Here is a 13,985-nt window from a genome sequence, read left to right as displayed (position 1 = left end):
GCTCAGAAATTGAATAGACCTAAATGTTAGGTCAAGGAAGGACAGTATAACCCAGGGGTCAACAAACATAGAAACAGTAAGTAAGTACATAGTTTCAGCTTTGCAGGCCACACGATCTTTGTTGGAACTACTCAGATCTGCTGAGGTAGCATGAAAGGAGCCATAGACAATACATAAGCCAATGAGTTGGCAGGGTTTGGCCTGCGGGCTTTAGTTTACCAGCCTCTAGTACAACATGGAGAACACCATGAAGGAAGGATATCTGGTGTGGTGACTATAACACCAAACTCATTAGAAAAACACAATTGCAAAGAGTGAAGTATGAGTGGGCACTTAAGACCCATCCATAAGAGAATCTGAGACAGTGAGGGAAATTGAATATGAATTGGGTGTCCATGGATATGAGAGAACTATTGTCAAATCTCTTCAATATGAATGCATAATTTATTCAGGAAGGAAGTGTCATGAGGTCTGCAACATGAACATGTTTCAGCAAAACATACAGAAGATGAACACAAAAACATAGTAAAATATTCATAATTATTCAACCTAGTCTGTTAGACACATAGGTGTTTACTATACTAGTCTTTCAGCTTTTCTGTTTGAAAGCTTTCAGGACAAACATCTGGAAACGAAAAATCCTGGCTCTGCCACCTTACTGTGTGACCCTGAGCAAAACCACATCTTACTGTGTCTCAGTTTCTCCACCTGTAAAATGAGGACAAGGGGTGTAGGATTGCTGTGAAGATCCAGTGTCCTGATCCAGGTGAAAAGGTTAAAACACAATAAAAGTGCAAAGTGTCTTCCATCTTGAGTCCCTGTCACTGGGACCTAACACCACCCAGGGCTGTGATGAGCTGCTTCCTGCCCAACACTGAGCCTGCCTCCCAGTGGCCCCAGTGACCCTCCTCCACAGGCCCTCCCTTCACAGAAGCACTGCATGTTGTAAAGACTGCATGCTCTCATGATTATTCTTCATTCTTCACTAGTGATTTTCAGGTTGACAGAAATGAAAAGGGATGTCTCCTGAAAGCAACAGTAGGGCTCTTATTGTAAAAGTGAAGTTTGGGCCAGGCCTGGTGCCCTAGTGGTTAAGTTCAGCTAGCTCCACTTCCGCAGCCCCGGGCCTGACTCCTGGATGGGGACCTACACTCCTCTATTAGCAGCCATGCTGTGCTGGTGGCCCACATACTAAAAAATAGAGAAACATTTGCTTTGATGTTAGCTCAGGGTGACTATTCCTCAGCAAAAATTAAAAATAAAGTAAAATAAAACTAAAGTTTACAGGTTTCTCCCTTCAACAGGGCAGTTTATTTGCTCCTTTTTATTTTTTTTTTGCAAACCGACACCGTGAGACAGCAATATCTAGATTAACATGATAGCATCTCAACTGTTTGGAAATATATATTTGAAGTTACAGGGATGCTTTTTTCCTTAGGACCTTAAAAATAATACCTAATTCTGTATGCCACTTATTTTCTGTGACCTTGGACAAAATCATCAAACTCTGAACACTTTTAGCAAATGGGGATTATGTAGCCATTTAATACAACATTGCAGTCAACGGCTTGGCACACAGTAAGAGCTTCATAAAACATTCCTTCCCACTTGGGGGCTCACTGGGAAGCCCACAGCAAGGCACCCTGCCCACACTGAGAGTCTAATCACAGGACCTAATTCTCTAATTCTCTCTCTTGAGTTTCTCTTGAGAAAGCAAGGAGATCTATGTATGTTACATGCTCTTAATTAATACCAGCCCTCACATGTGTTCCCCTATGTTGAAGCTAGCATATATGAGGTTAAAACCAAAAGCACACATCCCTGTTCCCTGCTTAAGTTACACTCATATGTAAATATTTATTTTTTTAACCTCTGACTCCATGAGCTTTACAACCAAATGGAAGTTACACATTGTTAAAAGCCCAGATGGCCTCACGCTGGGCTCCCATTAAACTTGTAAATAATCACAGGTCCTTGAAGTCTATTACAGGGAACCAAATGTCCAGAGAATATCAAGAAACGAAAGCTTCTTCTCAGGCCCAACTTCTCGGCTTCCTGGTACCAGAATCCACCATGGAGACAAACAGCCAAGGACATCCGTCTGTGGATTATCTCATCTCACCCGGCAAATAGCCTCACAAGGCCAAATGTGGACAGCTGGGAAAACGCCAGCCAACAAACACCAGCCAACAAGGCTATGTGCCCCCTCTGTACAAGCAGACACATTCCCAACCTTTAACAACCTCTACCCACTTCCTAATGGGGAGCAAGCTATTCTTAAGGCACTAGCTGTTGCTTTGCTCCCTCTTCCTGGCCAAGAAAGTAAAGCCTTTCCTTTCCATTCAATACTCTGTTCTCGTTATTTGGATTGGCACCGGGTTCAGAGACTGAACTTCTGGTAACAACTTGGCATCCCAGATGGGATCTATGGGTGGTCCTCACTGAGACCCCCTGGGCTTGATCAGACACTCCCAAGTCATACACCACGCCTGTACCAATTGGGAAAGTGGAGGGTTGGAGAAAGACTCAGGGATGCCAGATGGCCAAGGACCGATGCTTAGTTGGCGGGGCTTCACGCCAATTCAAATCCAGGTTTTCTCCCTTGGCTGGACTTCATGGAGCACCTGGGACAGCCAGAGGGGCTGCTCCAGCAGCTGCCAAAGCTCCTTTCATGATCTGTATACTGAAAACTGTAAACCATTGTTGAAAGAAATCAAAGAAGACAGAAAGAAATGGAAAGATATTCCATGCTCTTGGGTTGGAAGAATTAGCGTCGTTAAAATGTCCATACTTCCTAAAGCAATCTATAGATTCAACGCAGTCCCTATCAAAGTTCCAACAACATTTTTCACAGAAATAGAACAAAGAATCCTAAAATTTGTATGGAACAACAAAAGACCCTGAATAGCCCAAGGATTCCTGAGAAAAAAGAACAAAGCTGGAGATATCACACTCCCTGATTTCAAAATATACTACAAAGCCATAGTAACCAAAACAGCATGGTACTGGCACAAAAACAGACATGCAGATGAATGCAACAGAATCGAGAGCCCAGAAGTAAACCCACACATTTATGGACAGCTAATATTCAACAAGGGAGCCAAGAGCATACGATGGAGAAAGGAGAGTCTCTTCAATAAATGGTGTTGGGAAAACTGGACAGCCACATGCAAAAGAATGAAAGTAGACCACTCCCTTACACCATGCACAAAAATCAACTCAAAATGGATTAAAGACTTGAGTGTAAGACCGGAAACCATGCAACTTCTAGAAGAAAGCATAGGCAGTACGCTCTTTGACATCAGTCTGAGCAGCATATTTTCAAGTCCCATGTCTGACCGGGCAAGGAAAACAAAAGAAAAAATGAGCAAATGGGACTACATCAAACTAAAAAGCTTCTGCACAGCAAAGGAAACCATCAACAAAACGAAAAGACAACCTAACAACTGGGAGAAGATATTTGCAAACCACATATCAGATAAGGGGTTAATATCCAAAATATACAAAGAACTCATACAGCTCAACAACAAAAAAACCCAACAATCCAGTTAGAAAATGGGCAAAAGATCAGAACAGAGATTTCTGCAAAGAAGATATACAGATGGCCAACAGGCATATGAAAAGATGCTCAACATCATTAGCTATCAGGGAAATGCAAATCAAAACTACAATGAGGTATCACCTCACTCCGGTCAGAATGGCTATAATTAACAAGACAGGAAACAACAAATGTTGGAGAGGATGTGGAGAGAAGGGAACCCATGTTCACTGGTGGTGGGAGTCAAACTGGTGCAACCACTATGGAAAGCAGTATGGAGTATCCTCAGAAAATTAAGGATAGATCTACCATATGATTCATCTATCCCGCTGCTGGTTATTTATCCAAAGAACCTGAAAACACAAATGCATAAAGATACCTGCACCCCTATGTTCACTGCAGCATTATACACAATAGCCAAGACTTGGAAGCAACCTAGGTGCCCATCAAGGGACGAATGGATAAAGAAGATGTGGTATTTATACACGATGGACTACTACTCAGCCATAAGAAATGATAAAATCTGGCCATTTGTGACAACATAGATGGACCTTGAGGGTATTATGCTGAGTGAAATAAGTCAGAGGGAGAAAGTCAAATACCATATGATCTCACTCATGAGTAGAAGATAAAAACAACGATAAACAAACACGTAGCATTGGAGATTGGATTGGTGATTACCAGAGGGGAAGGGGGAAGGAGGGAGGGCAAAAGGAGTGATTAGGCTCACATGTGAGGAGATGGACTATAATTAGTTTTCAGGTGGTGAACATGATGTGATCTACACAGAATTTGAAATATGTTATGATGTACATCCGAAAATAAACAAATAAATGAAAGAACAAAAAAAAAGCTATGTTAGGAAAAAAAAAAAAAAAAACCTTCTTTCACTTTGCAAGCCTTCCCTCTGGCTCCCTCCTGTGTGCAGCCATTCTAACCGCTAGTTACCAGGGAAATGACTTTGGGCAAAAGGAAAACTCACTTGTTTCGTGAGTCACGATGCCCTGGCCAGACTAGATAATGCCCCCAGTGTGCACACAGAGGTCCCTTGTCCTTGCTCATTTGGGAAGATCTGTAGGCCAGATCTTCATTTTCTGGGCACCACCAAGTGTACGTTATGGACTAAGGTGGGACTGGAAGCATTTTGGTTTTTGGGTTTGGGTTGGTTTTGTTTCCTTTGTTCTGGCTACCATTTGCTGGCTGAGGGTTTTTGGGAAATCGAGCTTGTTTGGTTTGGTTTGGTTTCTCTGTTTCTCCTCTTTTTAAATAAAAGAGTATTAACGTGGGAGGTGTCACATCTGTTCCACCTAAGAGTCCCTTGGGAAAGATTTTTCCTGATTGGTGAACCTACAGCTATAAGCCAATGACAAAAGAAACAAATCGTATTTTACTGTAACACCTCTTGGCTGACATATGTCTTGGAAAGTGAGGAAAGATGGCGACTGAATGGAACTTTGAATAATTACACTATGTTGCAGTTGGAGTTGTTTTGTGAAAGGTCTGGAAAATGGGATGAGATTCCATATGGGCAGGCTTTTCTGTGGTTGCATGATCAGAAAGCTGACTGGTCAGGGACCACACCAATGATCCCAAGAAAAACCAAGCCTCTAGTAGTCAAAGATACTCAGACACCAGAAGAAAAACTTGATAAGGACATGGCTGCTCTAAGTGTGTCGAATCCTTTTAATACTAATGTGGCACCGATACTGATGGCAAGGAAGGTCAATGAGGTCGAGGGGACCATAGAAATGAGTTCAGGTCAATTGGTGGGAATAACTTTCAAAGTTTATAACATTTGAGAGGTGCATAAAGCCAAGCTAGTCGAGGTGCTTTACACAGCTCCCCCAGATGGGACAAGAAGGGGGATCCAAGGTCAGGGAGGAAGGGACGCCAAAAATTGGAAAAGGATCAGTGTACCTGCTGCAAAGAAAAGAGGCACTAGAAACATGAGTTCCCTGAGCTAGAGGAAGGCATGAGAGAAAAAGAGGGTTCCCCCAAATAAGCTCATGACCTCTTGAGTCCGAGACTCAGAGGAGGAAGGCGATTGACGGGGCCAAGGGTTCTTTGCCATGCTGGTGGCTCCAATTCCAGTAGTCCCCCATGAGCCCCAGGTACAAATGACAGTGGGGACACAATGGGCTGACTTTCCAGTAGGTATTGGTGCCACTTATTCAGTGTTAAACTGCAAATTGACATCACTAAATAATTCCTTGGTTGCCATTGTTGGAGTCATTGGCAAAATTCAACAGAGACCCATGTGCCAACCATTAGAATGCAACTTGGAAAAACACAAGCTGAAACAGAACTTTTTCTACATACCAGATTGCCCCATTTCCCACCTTGGGAAGTTCATTAGGATCTTTGACTGGACTTATTAGAACATTTCACAAAGAGGTTCAGTTTGTTCTTATACTTCATATGTTCCAGATAAAAGGAAGGACTGGAATAATTGACCCATTTGTGAAATGTGTTCATCATAGAAAACTGCTGGAAGATTAATAAGGAGGTTTCTATAATTCATTGTAGTTATCTCAAAGATAGTTTAATAAGAGTCATAGTGTCATGAATTATCTTTTTATGCCATTTTTTTTGCAATGCCTTCCCTTTGTAGAATAGAGTTCAAGTTAACCAAAGATGATCGTTTCCCAATATTTACATTAAAACAGGGAGAGTTTCCTAATTTACTCAAATCTCATATTGGTAGTATGATCTCATGACTTTTATACCATTTAAAAGACTCATTGAGATGTAAAAATAGTAAACTCTTTCTTTATACATATTAATATAAATTCATTTCTATGAATATGAACTATATTTTCCACAAAAAATTGATGAGAAATGTGTGATTGCTTTATACTTTTTGTAACTTTACTGAGATTTAACTCACATACCATACACTTCACTCACTTAAAATATATAATTCAGTGGTTTTTAATACTCATGCAGAGTTGTGGACCCATCACCTCATTCAACATTAGAACATATCCATCTTCACAAGAAGAATTCCATCACCCCTCTGTTCCTCCACTCTTCCTGTCCCAGAGCAATCGCTAATCTACTTTCTGTCTCCAGATTTTCTTGTTCTGGGCATCTCATATGTATAGAATCATATAATATGTGGTCTTTTGTGTCTGGTCTCTTTACTTTAGCATAGTGTTTTCAAGATTCATCCTTGTTGTAGGAGGTATTTCATTGCTTTTGATAGCATCCCTTTAATAGTTCAGTTTCCACTGTTCCTCACCATCAGCATATTGCCAGGCCATTAGTCTCTGCAACTAAAATAATAAAAACCCAAACAGAAAACAGCACACAATTCACACTACTGAACTGACTTGTTTTTACCTTCCCCCATCAGAGTGGCAGCCTTTCAAAGCAGATGCTGTCCATTCACCTAGGATCTGCCATCCATCAACCATCAAACCATCAAAGTCAGCTTTTTCTTGGTCAAGACAGACCTGATCATAGAACACTGCACAAGTGACCATAACATCCTCAAGTGCTCCCAAAGGCAGCTTTTGACACTAATGAGTCCCTCCTTACATTCCCCTTAGCATGGTCCTGTATAAACCATTTTCATATTCTTATGGAACTCCTGGGCACTACTCTCCCCATTAGAGCATTTCTCTGACATAATCCGTGACATTGTGGCTAAAACAACCTTCAAGATTATATGATCTAATTAACTCATATAGGCAGTCTTAATTAATGCTCATGGCAAACTGGTCATTGTTTCTGAAGGGGACAAGATCTCAGCAATTTTGGTATTCATCATTCTTACGCATGCCTGTCTAGGTTATGATCTGTGTTACATTTTAGGCAGAGTGGTGAACGTGTCTAGCATGATGACCTTCATGGCTCTTGAACCTGCAGCCCAGGACTGCAGCAAAAGTTTACAAGTGAGACCGTCCTTGAGGTAGAGCTGGTGGGGCTCATGAACGAGTTTGTGGATGATGCAAAGAATGGAGTGCACATAAAGGAAGGCTGGCCTGATGTCAAGGCCATGGCATATGCAGTGTGTAAGATGGACATCACTGTCCTGTCCAGAATCCATGCCAGGAGACTGAGTGAGCAGAGAGGGGACAAGATCCTCCTGAATGCCTGCTGCCCAGGATGGGTAAGAACCGACATGGGGGATGCAAGACCATAAAAACCCCAGAAGAAAGAGCAGAGACCCTCATGTACTTGCCCCTTTTGCCCTCAGATGCTGAGTGGCCTCATGAAGAGTTTGTTATGGAGAAGAAAGTTGAACAATGGGGATTCCTCTCACTGTTCCCTCCATAGTTCTCATTAAGTTACCTGTCCTGATTTGACCAAAGGACGCTTACACTGTTTAAAAGATCTCTACCCAAAATTTAAAAAATAAGAAGAATCAAAATATCCCTATGGAGTACTAAATTTGACTTGGCTTGACTCTCAATTCTGAGAAGTCCTTTGTGATTTCTTCTGTGATATAGAGGGAGAAAAAGTGGACTCAATGACAATGAATGAAAATCAATAGATGAATAAAGGGTTTTTTATAAACATCCATTCATGTAGTTTCTTTACATGCCAACCACCTCAGAAATCTAATACACCTAAAAGTTAGATAGCCAGAAAGACAGTATAACACAGGGGTCAACAAACATTATAGAAACAGCCAGTGAGTACATATTTTCAGCTTTGCAGGTCACATGATCGCTGTGGGAAACACTCAGGTCTGCAGAGGTAGCATGAACGGAGCCATAGAGAGTACATAAACAATGAACGTGGCGCCGTTTGGCCTGCTGGCTTTAGTTTACCAGCCTCTAGTATAACATGGACAACAACATGAGGAGAATACGTCTGGTGTGGTCTCTTTAACACCAAACTCATTGGAAAAACACAATGGCAAAGTGTGAACTGTGAGGAGGCACTTAAGATCCATCCATAAGAGAATCTGAGAGAGTTGGGGAAATTGAATATGGATTGGATGTCAGTGGACATGAGAGAATTACTGTCAAATCTCTTCAATGAGAATGTGTTATTTATGGAGGGAGGAAGTGTCCTGAGGTCTGCAACATGAACGTGGTTCAGCAAAATATATACAGAAGATAAACACAAAAATATACTAAAATATTCATAATTGTTCAACCTAGCTTGGTGGATATATAGGTGTTTACTATTCTGTCAACTTTTCTGTTTGAAATGTTTCAAGACAAACATCTGGAAACAAAACATCCCAGCTCTGCCACCTTACTGCGTGACCCTGAGCAAAACCACATTTACTGTATCTCAGTTTCTCCATTTTTAAATGAAGACTTTGGGCATAGGATTGCTATGAAGATTAAATGTCCTCATCCAGGTGGAAATGTTGAAAACACAATAAAAGTGCAAAGTGTCTTCTCTCATGAGTCCCTGTGATTGGGACCTAACACCGCCCAGGACTGTGATGAGAAGCTTCTTCCTGCCCAACACCAAGCCTGCCTCCCAGTGGGTTCAGTGACCCTCCCCCACATGCCCTCCCTTCACATCAGCATTCCGCATTGTAAAGACGCCTCTGCTGTCATGATTATTCTCCATTTTCAACAGGGATGTTCAGGCTCACAGAAATGAAAAAGGATGGCCCTAGAAAGCAGCCTTAGGGCTCTTATTTTAAAAGTGAGTTTTACAGGGACTAGCCTGATGGCATAGTGGTTACGTTTGCACACTTCATTTTGGCGGCCCTAGGATCATGGGTACGGATCTGGGGCACAGATCTACACATCTCTCCTCATCATGCCATGGCAGCATCCCACATATGAAATAGAGGAAAATTGCCATGGTTGTTAGCTCAGGGACAATCTTCCTCACCAAAAAAAAAGAAAAAAAATAGTGAGGTTTGCAAGACAAATGGAGCCTCGACAGCTGCTAGGGACTTATGCAACAGGTCACTCATCCAAGGTTGATTGGCCACGAGCAAAACTTAAACTCCCTTTGTGGTCGCCAGATTTCTGTTACCACACAAAGGCATGACCTTCTTGCCACAAGACAAAAGACAACGGTCAAGAGGCAAGATGGTGGCAGAGACTGGGCATTTTATTACAGCTTGTTAGCAATGGGAAGAAGGCTGATAATATCCAAAAGAACCATCCTGAGTCGGTCACAGAGTCTTGAAGCAGTTATATAGGCAAGTGGGTTACGGGGCAGGGGTTAAGAATGTTGACCCTCTGGGGTTACAGACTGGGAGTGGCCACACCAGGTAGACTCTCGGGGTCATCACCTTCCTAAGGAATTCAAAAGGACAACACTATCATCTTATGGCAGCGGGGAGGTACCTGCAAAGCAGGGCTCCTAAAATCTACAGAGCAGTTAGATCTGGAGGGTGCATATCCAGCTGGGTTAGTCAGTCAGTGGCCATTCAATGTTACAATATGGTTTCTTTTCTACAAAATGGCTTCCCTCATGTCAACCTTATGATGAGCTGGCATCACCACCAAAGAGTACCGTTTGCAAGGTCGGGAAGTAACTTTCCAGTGGAGAAACCTGGCAAACGCTGCCTTGGCCAGGTGAAGAGGGTTAGCAACATTAGTGCTGAATCATGCTGATGGCGTGTTCCTGGAGATAAGAAGGGGACTTCACCTCTGTGATATTCAACCCAGTTCTTCCTTGAGAACAACATTGGGCAAACCCAAAACCACCAGACCAGTACTCTTAAAATCTGTCAAACGTAGTGAAAGCCAAGTAGACTTTTTGGCATAAGACAGAGGAAACTAAGGAGACCTGACAGTTCAATGTGATGTGGTATTCTGGAGGGAATCTTGGATTAAAAAAAGGATATCGGGGGAAAACACTGAAATCCAAATGAAGCATGGAGGTTAGTTAATACTGCTGTTCCAATGTAGGTTTCCTAGTTGTGAGAAAGGTACCATCCGAGTGAGATGTTAATACAAGGGGACATTTGATGAGGGGTATACAGGAATTCTCTGTAGTACATTTGCAACTTTTCAGGCTCTATTCTAAAATTAAAAGTTTATTGGAAAGAAAAGATGAGGCTGGAAATAGACGGTTCCAGGTTTGGACCTATGATTCAGTAATGTCATCAAGGATCAAGGCTCTTTCTAATTTTCCACTATATCTTCCTTTGGGAGTTGGCTCTTCCCCTTTTAGTTTCTTTCCTCATGGTCTCAAGAGAGTTGCTACAGATCCGAGCATGACATTGTCACACAAAAGCCTTCAAGACAGGAAGAAAGGGGGCAGATGAAACAAGTATTTTGCTTTTATGAGGCAGGAAGGTAATGTATCGTCCCATTTTCAAGATGGGAATTGACAGATTCTCTCCTTGTCACTCTGTCAGGCTCTTCTGAACCTTCTTCCCAAGTAGGCCTCAATGTGGGCTATAAAATCATCAAACTCAGCACAAATGATTTCACTCACTCCCTGCCCCCCACATTAAAAGACTGAAACACTGGCATAGTTTCTAACAGCTCAACGCCCCATCCTAGGATGACCTGAGCGCCCTTAACATGCTCAAGGCTGCCTAAAGGGTTTCCTATTTGTTCTAGCCCACGTCTGACCATAGGCTCTTTACCACCCTTTCTTAGAGCATTTCTTACAATTTCTGAATCCTTTCTGTCCGTTTGAGATGTATATGTATCTCCTACAACTCAGAGAGTCTTTCTTAAGCACTTGAAAGCCATTCTGTTGAAATGTAATCATCGGAAAGGTCAGGGCCTCTGTCTCCCAGTCTCTGTGTAGCATACACTGGGGCCTACTGACCTTTACACTGACCTATGCATTGCATTCTTCACTTCAGTGACAGTACTCCAGCCCCTCAGCTCCCTGCCCTGACTCCGGCATTCTTTCTTTAAAATGCCCAGTCACCACTGTACTATTGCATTTTGAATTCAGCTTGTGCTAGACGCACTTCCCTATTGCATTAGTATACTACTTATTAAAATCTGCCCTTACATAGGTTATCTTTGATAGGATTAAGTTAATTACTTGGAGTGACATATTAAGTCAGCAGCTCAACCACAATTAGATTCGGAGACTCAAAGTCCATGCTCTACCAATAGGCAAGGCTTATTGACCATCCTAAACAGGCAGAAAGTGTACGAAGAGCCAGGGTCAAGTCGAATTCTGTGAGGGTAAATAATCATGGGCAGGGGAAGACCCCAAGAGCTCAACAACCTGGAATTCAACTTAGAATTTAATACTGTTTTCCAACAGCTTTTATGTTAATAGACATCATGGGACTGTGTACTTCAGGATAAATAAAATAACTGCTTTGAAGCAGTGGGTGGTAACGATGTGCATTTATTCCACAAATAATAGATGTGATAAAATTCTTTCTCCATATAGCAGCCAGGATGATCTCAGACTTGACTCTCACAACCAAGGAATACCTTCCACATTAGCCATTAGAGTCCTAACAGAGATCCGGAGCCTCTACCTTTACTCTTTTGTTTTTCTTCTCACATTGCTCAGAACTGGTTCCTGCACAAAGGGCACAATCCGCTCGCCACGAGAGAAAAGCCAATGTTCGAGAGGCAAGATGATAGCAGAGAAAGGGCATTTTATTACAGCTTGCTAGCAAGAGGGAAGACAGCCGATTAATGTCCAAAAGAACCATCTTAAGCAGGGTACAGAATCTTGAAGCAGTTATATAGGCCAGTGGGTTATCGGGGGGAGGGTTAGGAATGTTGACCCTCTGGTGTTACAGACTGGCAGTTGCCACACCAGATCTTTCAGGTTTCATTGATGATGGCTGTCATTATAGACTTTCTGTTGGGTGGTCATCACATTCCTGAGGAACTCAAAAGAACCAAGTTAGCATCTTATCGCAGCTGGGAGGTATATGCACAAGCAGGGGTCATAAAATCTACAGAACAGGTGGATCTCCTGGAGGGTGCAAATCCAGCTAGGTGACTTAGCCAGAGGTCACTCAAAGTTACAACATGGTCTCTTTTCTACAATATGGCTTCCTTTATGTCAACCTTGTGTTGGGCTGGTTTCAAACCCAGACAAGGTGCTGTGTGCGAGGAAGGGTGGGAGGCTCAAAAACACACCACCAGGATCAAGACCCAAATTTGACAGAGAAAAAATATACAAAACCTTGATTCAAGATCTTAATTCACTGGCTTTAAATTAGCACGCTTCCCCAAAAACAAACTTTCTAAGAATTTCCCATAGTCCAATCTCTCACTCCTTTCCTTTATTATCTTCCCCTGTTCTTATGCTGACAAAGCCCTTTTCCCATACTGAAAAAATGTGAATTTTACTTACCTTTTCTTATACTTGTTTTATGGTTTCACTTATAAGCCCATAAATTTAAAAAGTGGGAAAATACTTTTTCTCTCTCATTAGAAATTAATGGGTGTACCGTGTAGGGTGAGGATCTCTTTTTTCCTTTGCAATCATTGCTCCTTTTCCCCCACTATCATTTTCTGGAATAATTCTTTGCTTCCCCTGTTAATTGTTAATGCCACTTGTATCATACACTACATTCTCAGACTGTATGATGTTCATGGATTGTATTTTCTGGAGCATCCTGCCCCACTGACTTGTCACTTCTTGTGTTGGTACCAGTACTACAAGGATAAAGAAATCAGGCTGAAAATCATGATTCATCGCCCTCCGAGAATTGGTCTTTTGAAATTTCAGGCCGCTCACCATGACCAGACTTCCCTGCATGCCACGTGCTATCGCTGACTGACCCTCTTAGTGGATTTAGTCCGTCCCACTTCCTTCCAACACTGGCTCACGCCCACTATAGAAGAAAGTGAATGAGGCTAGGGGTGTGGAGAGAGGCCAGAAAATGACAGAACCAGGATATACATGGATAAGGGAGAAAATCCAAAACAAAGCTCTTCACCATCCCGAGTGAAAAAAAATCCCAAAAGGTTATAACCGATGACTCCATCTAGGGAGCATTTTTGAAACAAGACAATTTTAGAAATGGAGAACAGATTACTGGTGGACAGGGCTGAGGGAGGGGAGGGTGGGGGCAAGAGAGAGGTATGTTTGGTTATAAAGAACCAACAGGAGGGATCCTTGTGCTGATGGAAATGTTGTATATCTTGACTGTAGTGGTGGATACACAAACCTACACTTGTGATAAAATTGTATGGATCCGAATACACACATACAAATAGGTACAAGTGAAATGAGGAAATCTGGACATGATTGGTGGATTGTTTTGATGTCAGTATTCTGAGTGTGATATTGTACTGGAGTTTTGCAAAATGTTACCACTGAGGAAAATTGGGTCAAGTGCAAGGAATCTCTATCTTACCTCTTACTACTGCATGTGAATCTGCAATTATCTCAAAAAATATTTAAGAGAATAAAAAGGCAAAGCTCTTTCCCTGATTATTACTTTTGTGTGTTGCAACTGATTGGAAACCTACCTTGCAATGGCAACATAATTGGCATCTATCTAAAGCACCCCTGTTCACCAGAACTTTGTGCTGTGAAGGGAACATCGTGTAGGTGTCTGTACAATACAGTG

General features: G+C 42.1%; 1 protein-coding gene across 6 annotated transcripts in view; it reads right to left on the bottom strand.

Annotated features, from left to right (window-relative positions):
• The window catches only part of LOC124234365 (SET domain-containing protein 4-like), a 124,312-nt gene that overhangs the window by 34,879 nt on the left and 75,448 nt on the right, over positions 1–13,985 (bottom strand). The gene's annotated exons all lie outside the window — the stretch shown is intronic.

This window comes from Equus quagga, unplaced genomic scaffold (genome assembly GCF_021613505.1).
Source record: "Equus quagga isolate Etosha38 unplaced genomic scaffold, UCLA_HA_Equagga_1.0 73442_RagTag, whole genome shotgun sequence".
NCBI classification, from domain to species: Eukaryota; Metazoa; Chordata; class Mammalia; order Perissodactyla; family Equidae; genus Equus; species Equus quagga.
Note: the sequence above shows the minus strand (reverse complement) of the source record. Positions and strands in the feature narration are given on the sequence as shown.